This window comes from Lathyrus oleraceus, chromosome 7 (genome assembly GCF_024323335.1).
Source record: "Lathyrus oleraceus cultivar Zhongwan6 chromosome 7, CAAS_Psat_ZW6_1.0, whole genome shotgun sequence".
Classification (NCBI taxonomy): Eukaryota; Viridiplantae; Streptophyta; class Magnoliopsida; order Fabales; family Fabaceae; genus Lathyrus; species Lathyrus oleraceus.
The window spans coordinates 344,946,625-344,965,097 of record NC_066585.1 but is presented as its reverse complement, the minus strand read 5'-3'; positions in this window follow the sequence as shown (position 1 = coordinate 344,965,097).

Genomic DNA, 18,473 nt, shown 5'->3' with positions numbered 1-18,473 from the left:
GGTCACAAACTCTAATGAATATAAGTATGCTTACGCCGAAATCTCGACGATCATCAATACCTCTAAGAGAGTCTTCCACTAAGTGAGGTTCTCGTACGACCCTACACGGGAAAAGCTCCCCGGGGACCAATACTACTCAACCTCTCTTATCTCAAGTAAGCTCTCAACTTGGGTGGAGAGTCTTTCGCACAAGGTTTTCATTGCAATCCTTATTGTAACCATTTTTCTTCATCACATCCAAAGTTTTGGACCAACAAAGAAATATATACATAGGTTAGTAATAAAAAGCAATATATACAAAGAAAAAAATAAATAAACGGATAAATCCCTACATACACAAAACGAAAGACAACCCAAACTAGGCTAGACTTGCTTAGGAAAACCGGCTCCCCAGCAGAGTCGCCAGTTACCGCTACCGGGGTTTTTGGAAACAAAACCATGACTTGTCTGTTAAGGAGAAAATAGGAGAGTCGCCACTGAAATTTATTTGGATTACCTCTATGGGACAGGAGAGGGGAAATAGTCGATAAAACCCTTAAAGAGAAAAGGTGCACACAGGAAGTTAAAACACAAATAAAGAATTAGTATCACAACCGTGACTTGGGTTTGGAAATCGGTTATGCAAGGGGAAGGTATCATTACCCCTCACGTCCAAGGTACTCCATGGGAACCATTTGGGTTTTCTGGGTATATGGGTATTGTAATACCCTAATTTTAACACCTAAGATCCCTTATCATTTGTATTATTTGCATAACATTATGTTCATCAAATACTTGTATGTATATCCTTATGCTTTGCTAACCCCATAAAAATACAAAAAATATATATGTCTTGCTTTGCTTTGTTTGCAAGTTAGGGTTTTGGCATCAAGAAGTTCAATGGATGGATAAATCAAGGCTTAGTGTGATCATAGATATCTAAAGGTGATCAAGAGTCTCCCTTCATCAACAATCAAATTTTACACTCACCTTAATTCAAGTTCATCAAGCCATAATTCATCTGGCACTCCAAGTTAGGGTTTTTGGTCAAAGTCAGCTTAATGTTGACTCTTTGACCAAAGCATGATCCTATGGCTTGAGGAATGATCCAAGGTCCTCAAATGTGTCCTCATAATCTAGTCATATAACTCAAATGGCTGGAGAATTTAGGTTCATGAACAGAGGAAAATTTTGGACACAACTGATGAAAGGTCAATAGATGCCTAAAGTCAAAGTTTGACTTTTAAGATTTTTGGTCAACTATGGACTTCTCAAGTCAAGAATCATGAAAATAGAATCAATGAAGTCATTTTATCAAGTTTAATAAATAAAATCAAGATTACTTGCAAAAGGGGCAAAGATGGAGAATTTGGAATTTTCAGTAAGTCCCTAAAAATCATGTCTAAGTACCCAACTTTCCAAGGCAATAGCTTGTGATCCAAGCCACCATTTTCTTTGCTCCAATTATTAAATTAAAGGTATTTCTTCATACTTCAACTTTGAACTAGGTGATGAAACCCCAAAAATGCATGGATAAGGAGATATGGGGCCATGAATTGGAGGATTTATTTGCTTTTCAAGTAATAAAACACTTAGTGAAATTTTCAGCATTGTGACCTAATCAAATGACCAACTTCATGCCAATTTTTCACCAAGATCCCAACTGATTCAAGAAAAATGCTCAACATGAAAGTTGTATATCATGATTACATCTTTCCAAAATGTCCAAGAGCAAGAATTTCCCATTCTTGAGCTAAGAGAATCGAATTTGGGAAGACAACATCATGAAATGGTTCATAAGTCAAGTTACAAGCCAAACTTACATTGCAAATCTAAGAAAATCTGCAAGATCTCCAAGTACATGTCTTTATTGCTTCTAAATATCACTCTAATCAGAAGATTACACAAGCTTTTGAGCCATTATCCAAGCAACTAAGCCATTACACATTGAGTCATTCCACTTTTGGAATAAAGGTCACACTTCCACTTGTGTAAAGTGACTTTAATCCAATAATTAGTACCATTACGCTCCCAAATGGCTTTGGTTCAGATACACACCATCTCTAAACCTCAAGTTAACCCATATGCTTCATAAAAAGCAATGTAAAACACTTCATGCACTCCACACTTTTGCCATGTTTCACACTTGGTGTTTTGTGCAAAAACCAACCAAGCAAGAAAACCATCAAAGGACACAATTATTTTATGATATGTGAGATTTCTCAGACCCTTAAGGATCACTATAAATAGAGGGAAAGGCCTCAGCTATTCACACACTAAGCTTTCCAAGGAAAACTTCATTCTTCAGAGCTTTTCAACCTTAACCTTCATTCTCTCAGTTGGCTCGTGCATTCTGCAAACCAAGGGTTCCAATCATCTTCTGGGAACTCATAAGCATTAGGAGAAGCATCAAACTATAGCTGGAAGTAGAGTTGAAGAGAAATTAGAACATGCTCCAATAAGTATATTCTTGATTTCAAAACTCATTATACAGGCATCATTTTCATTTGATTTTTGAAGCAAACATGTAGCATTCATTGTGTTAAGAATGATCATTAGCTTACATGTAATTTATTTTTCTATTTATGTTAGTTATGTTTGCATGAAACCTAGGGTTTCAGGTCTGGTTTTGGCCTTCGTGCATCGTCATATTTGAGTGTTAGCTGAAACCTATCGTGCCATTGTGTTCCTTGTTTTGTTATGAGTAACTTTGGTCTTTATTTTGTGAAAAATGGTTGAGAAACGAGAGAGATGTATTTGATAGAAATCTAGAAAAAATGAAAGAAGAATAATGAGAGAGAGAGAGAGAAGCCTGAGGTTGATGATGGTGTTGAGGTGGCATTGAAAAGTCAAATGAAACATGTTTAATAATATATTTTATATTTTGTGTTTTAATTCATGGATGTATCACCACCCCAGTGGTAGAAGCGTGAACCTTTAGTCACTTGAAACCAAAAGGTATGGGCTTCAAATCCCCCTCGCCCAAGCCTTTTGTATTTTTATTTTCACCAAGCAGCGCATGGAACCCCAAGGGCGTGGGTTTGAACCTGGCCAAGGCAATGTGTTTTTTCTTTTATCACTTGTTAATTTCCATTTTTTTCACAACTTTAAAAACCCATAACTTTATGATCCCTTAGCATTTTTGACCCATTCTTTTTGTCATGTGTTCATGAGAATGTCTATTTTATAATGATACAAAAAAATCTCAAATTATTTATTTTACCACTTTTTGTTTGATGGAAAACATGTGCTTTTTAAGTGTTCATAAGGCTCCTAATTGATTCCTTTGGTTTATTTCTTGGTTGTTCTCGATATTGAAAGCTTGCATGATCATAGCACGCTCTTTTAAGTGTTGATTATTATCCTTAACATGTTTAAACTTGATTATTTTCATACCATGTCTAAATTTATTCACCTTGAAAACATGTTTGAATGAATGGTTAGGAGGTGATTAGGGTTTCCACTTGCTTGTTTCTTATTCATGCCATGATTAAGGTTTAGGTCTAAACTTGTCCCTAACATGATCTTGCCTCTTGCTTGACTTGTATTCATAGTAATCCACTTAGGGTATTAATTTGTCCATACCATGTTCATATGATCCATGATTTGAATATCTTTCTTTTTTCATAACTTCACTTGATAAACTATATATCATGATTATAATATTTGTCTTGTGACACTCCTCTTGTATTCTATCTCAATTTATGATGTCATATCCATGTCCTCTAATTGTTTATTATTTCATTCAAGTATTTCCTTCATAAACTTCCATAATGTTGAATATGTACCCCATACTTGTTCATGTGCTATCTCTTGTGGTGTTATGTAAACCTTTATCATGTCTTGTCTATGTTCATCATACCTCAAAAACATGCAAGTAACTTGTTCATGTCTTACCAATTTATGCATCTTTATGTATCTAAACCCAAGGTAAATGAGCTTATGTTGAATTCCTAGTCATGTATTGTTTGCTTATTTGTAGATTTTGTTAGTCCATTCATGTGGTTATCCTAAACCAAACCCTACCACCTTTTCAAGCTAAAACACCCACACAAACCTTGACTTACTTCTAGTCAATGGACTTTCAATTACACTTGAAAATGCTTTAGTACACATGAGGAATTTCAAACACAAACCTTGACTTACTTTTAGTCAATGGACTTTCAATTACACTTGAAGATGCTTTAGTACACATGAGGCATTTCAAACACAAACCTTGACTTACTTTAAGTCACGGATTTTTTAAATACACTTTCAAATGTTTTAGTACATATGAAGCATCTCAAACTCAAACTTTAACTTATCTTTAGTCAAGTAACACTTTCCAAAAGAGTTATACCTCTTTTATTGCCCCATTCAAAAATTCAAACAACTTTTAAACCAAAACATAGATAAATTGAAAAGGTTCCTGTAGAGTACTACAGATGCTTAGGGTGTTAATATCTTCTCTTTGCATAACCAACCCCCGTATATTTGATCTCTACTTGATTTGCTTCTAGTTTTACTATTTTCCATGCATGTTTATTTTTGGGTTTATTTTGAATCTTTTCCCCTTCCCTTGGAAAAATAAAAGTTCGGTGGTGATATCAATATTTTGAGAGTCAAGTTAATCCAATAGCTTGGTCTCCGATTCTCACTGTGACATGTATTTATCTATTTATTCTTGTTTTATTTTCCAAAAAGTGTAAAATGATAGGACTCTGGGGTTTTTTATTATTGTGATCGCCAAGGATTGTGGCACTTGTGCCTACGTATCACTCACCGGGTAATGAGGAATCAGAGCTCCGTAGTTTGGAGTAGAAAATGTTTGTGTGTTGGTTGATTTTACCTTTGAGAAAAGGGTTTTTTGAGTGGTTCCCTAAGGCACAAAATATGATATTTTATGGGTTGTCTTATCTTTACCACTGAGAAAAGGGTTTATGAAAAATGTTTGTGATTAGATTGCACTAAAGTCTAGGGGTGACGGTGAAAATTCTAGACAACAAGCCAAGCATCTTGCATCTAAAATAACTAGAGTAAGGGCAAGAATGCTTTAGTCTTACTCATTCTCCACCACTTAAGACTCGTGGTGCACAATACTAATCATAATTTTAAGTATTTTGAATTTGATTACGAAAATGCCAGTTGACGTTGAATCAAACGTTTATTTATTTGATTATGAAATTGGGTAATGTAATGAATACAAAGTAAACAACAAGAAAGTAAAGGGTCTCATTGTAAGGTAGCCCAAGAGAAATCCTTGTGTGTGCAAAAAGTTACCAAAGCTAAAAAAAGGATAATGGTCTTACAAACATGTCACCCTAGGGTAGTGTCATGATGCCATTCTTGAAACTGGTATGTAAGTTACAAATGAAATCCAAAGTTAAGAACTAAGTATCACAAAGTATGGAAAGGTCCTCCAAGAAAAGGTCCTAAGATGAGATCCTCTAAGTCCAAGTTAGTTACAAGTAGAATGAATCTTTTTTGGGTTTTATCAATTTTATCATGCTTTTGTTGTTTTTAATGTATGATGACAGTAAAGTAAACACAATAATAAACATGCATGATAAATTTATACAATGAATATGATGATGATAAGTACTTGAATGTAAATGATATGTAACAACATAAAAGTAAATAACAAAGTAACAATGATAAAGTCACAATGACAATGGTTAGTGGTAATCAAAGTTAGTAAAGTGAAGAATGGTTAGTAGTATGTAAAAGTGAAACACTTAAGGATTATCTATCCTTAGGTCAAAAGATTCAAAATATGGCACATCATGGGATAACTTATCACTGATGCAAAGTATTCAAGATGATCAAATGATCAACTTACAATAGATTTATAATAATGAAAGTTATGCAAACTCTAAGTCCATCTATCAATAGCTTGAAAAAAGGAAGACTATACCAACTAAAGGGTTAAAGGTTAATGAATTGATTAAATGATTAGGTTAGACAAGTTACAATGATCAATGTACAATATAAACAAGTTAGTATAATAGTTAGAGGGTTAGTATAACAATAGAAACAGAATGAATCAAATAAAACCAATAAGTTAGTATGTATACAAACAAAGTTTCATATATTTGTCAAATGATCCAAGTGTGGTTGATATAGAAGCAACGTATCCATACCTCAAAGTATTATGAATGATTCATTGATCATTTATTGATAGATTTGAATCATAGAACGTTCAAACATCCCTAGTCAACCTAATATCATGACCTAATAGACTTCATTAGCTACCAATGTCCAAGACCTTATAAGTCTATAAGAAATTACTCAAATGAAATAAAATAAAACATAATAAAGTAGTAGAGACAAAAATAACACGAGTTTATGTTGGAAATACTTTTAGCAAAATAAAAATAAGTGGTAAATAAATCAAATGAAATGTAAAATACTAAAACAAAGGAGAAAGAAAATAAAAAAAGGAAAAAACGAGGGCGTTGGGGGTGTTCAACCCCCTCATCCACTGGGCCAAGCGTCCTTTGGTGATTTAGAAGTGCGTAAATGTAATAAAATAATAAAACAAAAAGGAAATGGGATGTGTGCGCTAGCTGGCCAATAAGAGAGATTGCCAACGGATATATTTGAATTTAAAAATGCGGGAAGGTATCATCTTCAACCTTGAGACCTCTGAATCAAAACCTCCATAAACATGTTTTTCATGGGATTTGAACCTGGAAACATCACTTATGCTTAATAATGAACTAACCTCCACACTCACGAGCCACTGATTGACTCTTAGTGTCGACTATTTTGCAAAACAATCTGAAGAACAAGTTAACCTAAAATAAAATTTAAATGATGGATAATGAAAAATCAGTGCTCAAACCATAGGGTTAATGATCAGCGGATGATTTTGAGTTGATTGGTAACTTATTTGAATGAAGGGTGTGAGTGTAGCTACCTGATCTGAATCAGTTTTAGGAGTGAACTCCGTTGATTTGGTGCAGCTTAGGTGAGGTGTGTTAAGGTTTGGAAAAACTCAAGTGATGTTTGTGGAAGGATTTTGGGTGGTTGGCTTGAGTTGAAATGCTTCATAACTTAGAAATGGGATCTCTGTTTTTGAAGGTTCGGGTTGGTTTTGTAGCAGGGTTTTTTTGGTTGTTCAAACTTTTTTCTAAAGTGGAACACCTTCCTATATTTATAAGGAAAATTATGGAGTGGTTTGGAGGGATAAAATGGGTGGTTTGCTCAGAAATCACATATGGTCTGAAACGTGCTTGCAAATGGATTTTGGGGAACATGAAATGGGATGTTCTGACCTGTTTTGCTTCACCAACCAATTGGTTTTGGTTCTTAGCACCAAACAAGAATAACCAAGGGCAATGAAATGGTTTGCTATGCATTTGGACTTTAACCAAATTGGGAAATTTATGAACTTTTCACATGGCATCGGGTTCCATGATTTGGGAGCTTTCCGCACCAAAGTTGAATACCATTTGGGCCTTGATAAGTTGCATAACATGTTACAAGTCAAAAGAGATCAGATTTGGGATGGATTGGAACCTTGGGGAATCAATTTGCAAATTCTGACTGGTTGTGGTCTGGCCTCTACATCATGATAATTTCCCATTTTTGAACCAAGTACAAATAAAATTGGGTTGTGAATTTTGCATGAAATTTGTGCCAAATATTCATTTCCATGTCTTCGATCAGATGCAAAAAGAACTATGTCAAAAGGAGTTGTGGTTTGAAAATGGCAATGTGGTAAAGTGGTAGTCTTTGTCATGTTTATAGGGCATGCTAGGCATATCTTTGACCAGCTTGGCCAATGGAAAAATTTAGGTCCTTGCTCAATGAATTAGGTCTTGTACCTTGAAATAAAGTTGAAGGGGGATTTAATTAGGACATTTTTCACAAACAAGATCTTGAAAAGCTTGCAAGATGAAAAAGTTATGGACTTTGGACCAAATCATAGGTCATTCTTGCCAAAATGTGACCAACAAACTTGACCTAAAAATATCACTTGGTGATTTCTTAATTTTTAAGGCACAATGGTGGATTATTGGACATCATGTGATCATATAATGATGTAAATGAGTCTTAGAGCTTTGTGAAGTGATTTTAGGTCATGACCATGGGTGGATTCAATACCTTGAAAGTTCAAAAACCATGACCAAACCAATGAATTGTAACATGAATGAAATGGATGGTTGATTGGTGAATTGTGGTTTAATATGACTTGAGTTAATGGTAAGTGAATGGTGGTATGATATGATGATCAAAATGGAGCAAGGCCATGAACCAAAAGATGCACAACTAGGGTTTCTTGATTCACAAGTTTCATCAAGAACCATGGCCAAACAAATTAGGGTTTGGAAATATAAGGGATGTCTTGAGATGATTCAAAGGGTTGGGTGTGAACAAATTTGGATACTATGGGTCCTCTATGGCATCATCAAGGCTCAAGGTTAAACATGACTTGTACAGGCCAATGGGGGTAAAGAACTAGGGCTGAGGTCCTTGGGTGACCAGATGAATATTCATGTGTCTTAAATGGGGACGCACCATCCAATTAGGGTTTTGGAGAGTGAGTGAGATGATCTGAATAATCCTCTAAGCTTGTGGGATGCTTGAGGATGACTATATGGTTGAGGCATTGGGAGAGTATCAAACTTCCTCGGAAGCTTCTTGTAATAATTCGGTCGACGAGATGCATAAGGTTGTTATTAGTGCTGATATGGTTGAAACTTTTGTTGAGGAATCATCCATGGCTGTTGAGCTTTCTACTGATAGGGTGGAAGTGCTACTGTTGTAACATGATAGTAGGGTATAGGTGCATGTTAGTACCTTCCTTTCTTTTTGTGGTGTTATGACACATCATTAGTCTCACATTATTTCTTTCTTAGAAAATTAGGAGTAGGCATCTTTGTATTAGTCATAGCACTTGGAATCTTACCAGCTTTCAATCCGGTCTCGATATGTTCCCCTATGATGACTAAGTCAGAGAAACTTGCAGAGATAGTCCCAACCATCTTTTCATAAAATGGATTTTCAGAGTGTTCATAAACATGTCAATAAGTTCTCGATCCAACAAAGGAGGTTGGACTCTAGCAGCCAATTTTCTCCATCTCTAAGCATATTTCTTAAAAGTTTCTTCATCTTTCTGGGAGATATTTGTCAATTGGTTATGGTTAGGAGTTGTCACTACGCGAAAACTGACTCAGATGAGATAGAGTCATCACCGGATTTTATTTATTCCTAAATGAGAGGAAAGGGAAATTAATCGATTAAACTCTCTAAAGAAGAAGAATGTAAAGGATTGGTCTCGCAACCAAATATGGGTTCGGAAGTTGGTTATGCAAGGGGAAGGCATTAGCACCCCTCACATCCATCATACTTTATGGGAACCATCTAAGTTGTCTACATGTGTGGGTGATTTTTTTATCTTAAAGTTTACTTACTATCGGGAAAAAGGAGGGGAAATGAGATTGTGTTTTTTTATTATTGTGCTCGCCAAGGATTGGGGCCCTTATGCCTATATATCATCATTGGGGATGAAGAATCAGAGCTTCGTAGTTCAAACTAGAAAATGATTGTTTGTTGGTTGTTTTTACCTTAAAAAAGGGTTTTTCTGAGTGATGCCCAAAGGCGCAAAAATAAGGTTTGATGAGTTGGTGTTGTTTTTAGGTTTTTGAAAAGAGATTTTTCTTGATTAGAATTACACTAAAGATTATGGACAAAGGTGAATATTTCATCCAAAATATTCAAAGTAAGGGTAGGAATGCTCTACTCTTACTCATTCTCCACCACATAAGTCTAGTGGCGCACAGTTCTAATCATATTTTTATTCTACTTTGAATTTAGTTAAGAAAATTCCGCTTGACGTTGGATCAAGGGTTTATTGCTTATTGATTTGACATGGTGAGGTACATGGATATTTAGAAGGTGAAAAATGCGAGAAATAAAGGGTCTCATTGTAAGGTAGCCCAAGAGAAAGTCTTATGTGTGCAAAGTGACCTATGCTAACAAGTGGATAATGGGCTTAAGAACATGTCTCCCTAGGGTAGTGCCATGAATTACATTCTTGCAATAAAAGATTGCAAGTCACAGATGAAATTCCAAGTCAGAGAAATGGGTCAAGAATCATGAGAATGTCCAAGTGCAAGTGTCCTAATGAATCCTCTAAGTCCAACAGTGGGTCACAAGTGAATGCATCTTTTTGGTGTTTTAATTTTATCATGTTTTTGTTCTTTTTGATTATGCAATGATAATAAATAAATGATAATAAGATAAAGATGCATGGGATATATACAATGATGATGGATATCGGAATAAAGTACTTAAAAGTAAATAACAAGAGAGTAAATTGACAAATAAATATATGGCAAGATAATAAATTAGGTCAATAAGTCAATGGTTAATGATAATAGTTAGTGATTAGAGATTAAATTTCACAAGGTAATCACCTAGGGATCATCTATCCATAAGTCAAAGGACTCAAAATATGGTGCATCGAGGGATAACCTATCATTGATGCAAAGTGTTAAAGATGATTCATGATCATCTATTAATAAATTTGGATCAAAGAAGGTTGAAACAACCTCAAATCCATCTATCAATGATTTGAAGTGTGGAAGATTTTGTCACCCAAGTAATCACAAGTTAAAACTCAGATAAATATAAGTTAAACATCCAAACCCAAATGTTAGTGATTAGTGATCAATGGAAACAATGTAACACAAAGGAATCAGAAAGCAAAACGCAAGTACCTGAAGGTCTCATCTAAACATCAAGAGATTCAAACATGATCAGCTAATGGCAACCTATCAACACCTCAAAGTGTCAAGAATGATCCATTGATCAATCATCAACATGTTTAAAGTGTTAAAGGTTCAAACATCCTCAAGATCAATCATCAATGATTTTTTTAGATTATCATCAACCAATTTCCAATAATAAGGGTAAAATGATCCAAATAAAAATGAGAAAAGTTAATAATAATAGTAATAATAATAATAAATATTGATGAAATATATTTTAAAAAAAATATTGATTTAAAAAATGGATAAGAAAAAGAAAATTGATTAAAAATACGAAAGATATTAAGTAAATAAACAAAGAAAATAAAAAAGAATAAAATGGGCCAAAAGGGGGGGTGTAAGGAGCAGGAATGAGGGTGTGAAATAAAAAAAAAGGTTTGGGCCCAAGTGACCTGGCCCAACCGAAACAAAAGAACAAGAAAAATAAGGGGTCTGAAAACTATCCTTCCAAATTCAAAATTTCAAACAAGGTTGATCTTGCTTCGCCGCGCCAGCGCTCATCGCCGGTGAAGGAGGATATCGAACAATGAGACCAGGCACACCAAATCCTTCATCTCAAGCTTACGAACATGAAAAACACCCCCACAAAACCTAATTTTATAAACATTCAGACGAATTGAAGAGAAACAAACATGAACCCTAACAACTCAAAAGAGAAATTAAATGGCAACGGGAGGGAGTCAAAGCCTCAAACCAGATGGCTTTGACTCTTTGAAGCAAGCTCTACACGGTGGTATCTAAAAGGTGGTCAAACGAGGAACTTGGTTTCTACCTCGCCGGAGAAGACGATTGGAAAAGGCAACGGTAGTGTGGGCTTCAGGTGAGTTCTTCTTTCTTTTACTTTGTTTGTCTTTCTTAGCTTATTCTTTCTTCCTCTTTGTTAAAAATGGGTGATAGTCAAAATGGAGAGACTCGAGTATGAGGTTGAGATTTTTTTTGTTATTCACTGAGCTATTTAGGGTTATGATATTACAGTGTTCGACCATTTAGGTTTGTTTTTTAATATTGTAGTTCCAACCCCGTTTTTCTCTGAGTTGTTCTCCTTTTTATAATGAAGGGTTAGGTTTTTTTTAATCATCCAAACAACTGCTAAGGAGTAGTAGTATGGATTTGGGAATTCTTGTTGTATTGCAGGTTTTGTCCCCTTAATTGTGTGTTTTGCTTCTGAAAAGGTTAACCGTGCCATGTGCTTTCTTGGTGTATGGTTTGCTTGTCTTTTTGGGACTGATATTCTTTTTAATGCAATGCAAGGTTAATCTGGTTTCTTTATTGTAGTAAAAATGTGAACTGAGTGGATTTGGTTTATGTGCATTGTTGTGGCCTTTCATTTTTGTCGTGAGTTTGTTTTGTGGTATGAAATTGCTTGCTATTATTCATGGATTGCAGGACTGATGCAAGGTTTGTTCATGTGATATCGTGGCCTGCTGCAGAACAAGTTGATATTTGCAGGTTTGATGGGTTTCTTAGCATATTGGCTTGCTTGTACTGCATTGTCTTGTTGTTGTTGTTGTATTGTTATTGATGCTATGTGTTAAAATGCAAGTTTTAGTTGTGTTTGTAGGGTTGTATTTGTGGAAGGCTTTATACCTCAAAATTTACCCTCCCTTTTTTCTTTTGCATAAGCTCATTTGCATACATCAAATTATATCATGCATGGCCATTGAATTTGAACTTGGGATCACAAGCATGACCATATTGTGGTTTGTATTTAACACTAGGTTTTCATCTTGTTTTGCTTGTCAACTAACCCTAAATTCATTGAGAAATGGTACTTGTTTTCTCTTGTTACTCATGTAGGTGATCATGCTTCAAATCTAGGCAAGACAAATGTCTTTTGATAAAGGGAAATGCATGTTTGTTCATGAGGATTAAAAGGTGCTTCATGTGTTTTTTGCCATGCCACATCACTTAATCTTCAAGCCATTTTCCATATCACCCAAGCCATAATCAAGTTTTCATCAAGGGATGTTCATTCCATCATCATTATGGTTTAAAATGAAAGAAAACACCAAGTTGGCACAAATGGGCACAAGTTGGTTTGACCTAATTTGCAAGTATGCCATGCTTTTGGTCCAAACTGCATAACTCCTTCAATATTTACCCAATTTCCAAGCTTCTTTTAGATAAATGTTCCTTTTGGGATCCTTTACAACTTTTTTTCAAGGGTTAAACATCAATTCATTCATTAAGGACCTCATTTGTGCAAAGGATAAACTTGCCAAAATGGGCCAAAACCTTGCCATGACCCCTACTTTCCACCCATGCCCTTTTCAGCTCAAGCACTCTTTTAATAACATTATTTTTGGATATTGTTAAGCATATGGAAAAGATCATTTTCCCAAGTTTGGCTTAAATTTCACGAGAGAATCAAAAGTTATGGTAGCATCAACTTAGGACCTCAAAATGACCAAACATGTTGCAAAGTGTTTGACCAATTGCCCAGCCCAAAAACCAGGTCACGACCTCAACTTCACACGCATATAAATTTTACCTTAAATAAACTTTGGACTTGATTTTGCTTGCTTCATGTTCTACTTCATTAGGTAATGAGTTGGCTCAAAGAAAATTGGAAAACGCACAAGTGGATTGGATTTGGCCTAAGCATGAACATGGTGACCTAAAATTTATTTTCCACTGTGACCTATAATGTGGAATCATGCCCAAATCAACTTGGGACCACTTCTCACACGTGAAAACTTATTTCCCATGACTAAATGCATCTGATGACAACATGAAATGACTTGTAAAGCTCAAAAATCACACATTTGGAACCAAATTTTCACATGGTTTGGATCAGAAATTTTCCAAGTTGATTCACACGAAATTAGATCTATTTCACACATATTTGAATCCCAACACATTCCTTGTAAATAGAGGAAGATTTTTCTTTCATTTACAAGCTTTAAAATCCAAATAAACTCTGAAACCATTGAAGCCTGATACCTTAAGTAACCAGTCATTCTCTTTTTTGATTCAAGCCTTTTTACTTCCATTTCTTTGCCCATAATTCTTCATCGGGACCCTCTGAAGCTAACTGAAGCACTACTTTAGCTTGAAGCTTCTTGGAACCTTGCATCCAGATTCACCATTGTTGACTTTTGAAGCTCCAATCGAAAAGATAGATACGAGTTACAACTTTGAGAAAACAAGTTACCACACTATTCGCCTTGTTCCACTGATCAAAAGTCCTCACTTACTTAGAATTTATTTTTAGTATCCATCATTTAATTTTACTTTAAAGAACCAGGTTTCTTCGAGTTCTTGAGCAAATTCTCCCTGCTCATAGCCAATCAATGACTCTGATGCAGGGAGACATGAACAATGAGATGTTTAGCAACTGAATCCATGTTTGATTCATATTAATAACACGAGTTCATGCCTTTGCAAAAATATGAACTGAGGTTGAAGACGACCACACTTCCCTCTTGTTTCAAACATTTCGCTCCAAAATTCAAATATTTGACCAATCATGTGTTGGCGCGTGTTTTTTTTTAATTGTTATGTCCGTTGTGATCCGGTGCAGTGATCTCTATGGTGAGTGCGTGTTAACTTGAAATCTTAGCCATGTGATTAGTTGACTTGACTTTAGTAGTCAGATCTAGTGGCTCTTGCTTTTTCACTTGTTTTAATTTTAGTTTTATTTTGTTTTTATTTCCTTTTTCTTTCAAAAGTTATTAAAAATAGCTCCTTATTTCTTTTTTATTCCAAACTTTTATAGAAAATCTCTAAAAATATTTTATATTTGCTTTTATTTTCAAAAAAAATTTAAATCATTTTTTGTATTTAATCCATATTTTCTCTTATTTTTCTTTAATTTTTTTCCACATTTTTATGTTATTCATCTTTAAGCATTTTTCACCCCAACTTTTGAGGTCAAGTCACCCTTAATTTTGTTGACCTTTCCATTTTTCTTGGACTTTTATTTGATGGTTAAATACCTCTTTAACATTTTCTCTTTTAATTGTTTTATTAATCATTGTTAATTCATTTTTATTTTCGTTTTGATATTCACTTGATGTTTTGAATTAAGTTGATTGCTTGGTTGATGAATTCTTCCACATCTCAAATCATTGATAGATGGACTTGAGGTTCATTCAACCTTCTTTGGTCCAAAACTGTTGATAAATGATCATAAATCATCTTCAATACTTTGCATCAATGATAGGTTAACCCTCAATGCGCCATATTTTAAGTCCTTTGATTTGTAGATAGAATGATCCCTATGTGATTCCTTGATTCTCCCTTTCACTATTTCTATCTTCATCTCCTCTCTTCTTTTTAATCATTGTGTTACATGTTGTAGGATATTAACTTTGTGTTAATTCTCTAACATGTCTGACATATACATTGTTATTCATCAGACTCATATAAGTATGACTTCTACATAAGCCTACTTACAATTTCTTAACATAGCGCTAAATTGTCCCGGCACAATCAATTGACTATTAACTCCTAACATTACTTCTTATTCTTTACATTATTGTCATTTAATTCAAGTCATTTAGTTTATGTCATTTAATTTTATGTCATTTACTTAATGCACTTTAATTTCATGTCTCATTAATCATCATATCACTTCATACTCTATTCATCATGCTATATTCATCAGTTGCTTTATATCTTGTTTGATTGATCTGCCTATTAATCTTAATGAATCAAAATATGATAAAGTAACTTGGACCTAATCTTAACCCTATGCTTGACTTGGAGTATTGAAGACCTCTTTGGACTCTGACTTAGGATGTAGGACCTTGTGGACACTTTGACTTGCCTTTGTTCCTTATGAGCCTTTGAGCTTGTGTTTTGATCCATATGCTTTATGCTTCTAGCTTATTGCATTCATCTATTTAGGCTTAGCATACTTCTGCACACACATGGATTTCTCTCGGGCTACCTAACAATGAGAAATAGGGAGAAGTTTTGAAAATTGAATAAGTGAGAGGGAGATGAAGAGACTATCCTAAAGTATAAAGTAAATGTCATAAAATAAAAGGTCTCATTCTAAGGTAGCCCAAGAGAAAGCCTTTGTGCATGCAAGGGTACTAACCATAAAATGAAGCAATCATTTGACATTGGTCAAAATAAGAATAAATTTCCCTTTGGATTGAGCCATAAGATAAAATATAAAGGTAGATGAATATCAAGAGATCCAGATGAACATCAAAGCCATAAAGCTACAAGGAAACATTCAAGTCTTGAATTGAAGATTAAAAGAGGGTCCAGAGGGATCATAATGTCTCAAATGAATCAAAAGTATCAGACATACTCTAAGCAAGGGAAAACACTAAGTCTTAAGATCCAAAGTCTATAATACTCCTCAAGCAAGGTATAGTAACACAAAGTCTATAAGATCAGATTAAATCTTTTTAGGGTTTTAGCCATTTTATCATGTTTTTGTTCCTTTGAAATAAGAAGGCAATAAAATCAAAAGTAAAAGGCAAAAATGTAAATGACAATGAATGTAAAGTGCATAATGCAAATGTTAGGAGGTTAAATGTAAGAAGTTAGTGATCAAGAGGCAACCAAAGTATGTGGCAATCATGTTAGAGTGTTTATACAACATCAAACTCTCAAGGCATGAAGCATAATTATTCAAAACTTAAAGAAGAAAGAAAAGAACAAAAGGCAAAAATGAAAACAAGCTCAGGTGTTTGACTTAGGATCCACTATCAAACAAGTCAAGGGATCAAAACATATGGCACAACCTAGGGATCATCTATCATTAACTCATAATGTCAAAAATATGATCAAATGATCATCTACCAACATATTGAATTAGACAAGATTGAATCAACCTAAGAGACCATCTATAAGTGACTTGAAATGTAGAAGCATTGATCAACCAAGTCAACAAATTAAGTCAACCAAACAATCAAACAAAAGTGGAATAAAAGGCAAATTAAAAATGATTTTTAATAAAAAATAAAGAGAAAATTCAAATCAAGAACTAAAATATAAAATAAATGGTTGAGAAAACTATGAGATGTAAAATCAAGAACTATTACATATAAAATTATCTCAAAAGTTGGATGCAATTTTTTTTGAAAATGACTGAAAAATAACTGAAAACTGAAAAAAAAAGTAAAGAAGCACAAATATTAATAGTTGCTAAAATGATTTTAAAAATTACGAAAGAAAATGCATGAGATGTAAAATATTTTTATGGATTTTCTGTAAAACATTTGATGAAAAATGAATTAAAAATCAATCATAATAAAATAAGAAAATAAAATGAAAATAAAATAAAAAGAAAATGTTTGAATTAGGCCGCACCAATAGCTAGCACACGTGTCAGGCAATGATTAGATAGATTAAAAATTTGGCACCAAAGAGAGCGTATCTGAAGTTCATCTTCAACCTCCCTTTGATTTTGCAAGCTTCAGGAACTTGGAGTTTTAGGCTTAAATGAACATGCGTTTAAGCATCAACATCCATCATCGTTTGTGTCTCTTTGCTTTAGAGCCATTGATTGGCTCTGAGCAAAGAGAATTTGCTCAAGAACACGAAAAACACCAGTTCTTCAAAGTAAAATTAAATGACTAATATGCAATATAAATCCAAGGTAGTTGAGGGATTTTGATCAACGAACCACGACGAACACATGGTAACTTGTTTGCTAAAAAATGTAACTTGTATCTACCTTTCCTGTTGAAGCTTTAGAGATCAACAATGATGGATTTCGAAGTCAGGTTCCAAGGAGTTTTAAGCCACGAAAATGCTTTAGTCAACTTTAGAAGGTGCATAATGAGTGATTCTGGGCAAAGATTTGAAGTTAAAAGAACTTGAATCAAGGAAATGGTTAACTGGTTTTTGAGGTATCGGGTTCAAATGGTTTCAGAGTTTCTTTGGCTATCAAAGCTAGGAAATGAAGAAAAATGCTTCCTCTATTTATAGGAAATGAAGTGAGGTCATGGTATGTGTGAAATTATGAAGAATTCATGTGAATTAGGGTTGAGTTTTGATGTTTTGCAATCCGTGTGAAATGAAACATGAAATGCGTGAGTTAATGATGAAACCATGTCGTTTTGCACTTGTTCAAACGCATCTTACTTTGCCAAAGATATTTCACATGTGAAGATGGTCCCATTTTGAGATTGCCATGAAATTCGTAACCTGAAACCTGCGCAAGAAGCAGGGTCCATGGTACCATGTTGGAGCTTAGGCCAAATGAAATCCACTAGTGCGTTGTCAGATGTTCTTTTTGCCAAATGGTATCCTCAATATGAATAATAAAATGCAAAAAGAATTAAATAAAAAGGATGATTGAATTGAAAATGGCATGGATGGAAATTTAAGGTCGTGACCTGAAATTCTAGGCCAGGAATTAGGTCGACCATGTCTAGGGCCTACTTTTGTGCACACATGGGCATCTTGGCCAATTCCAAAATTGATGTTTGACCCTTGAAGAAAAGTTGTAGAAGATCTTAAATGTGACATTTGCATAAATATAGATTCTAAAAATGTTGAGAAATGAGAGAGTTATGGTGTTTGGACCAAGTGACATGCCATACTTGATTTTAGGTCAACCAAACATGTGCCAACTTGTGATTTCTTGCCATTTATTGCATCCAAATGCCCAATGATGAACACTTGAATACCAAATGGAGGAAACATTATTGTCCTTTGAAGAATCTTGATAATTTCTTGAAAATTGGATGGAGATGGCATGGAAATAAACACATGAACCATACTTGAATCAACTTTGAAAACATGCACCAAATTTGAACTTCTCTTGAT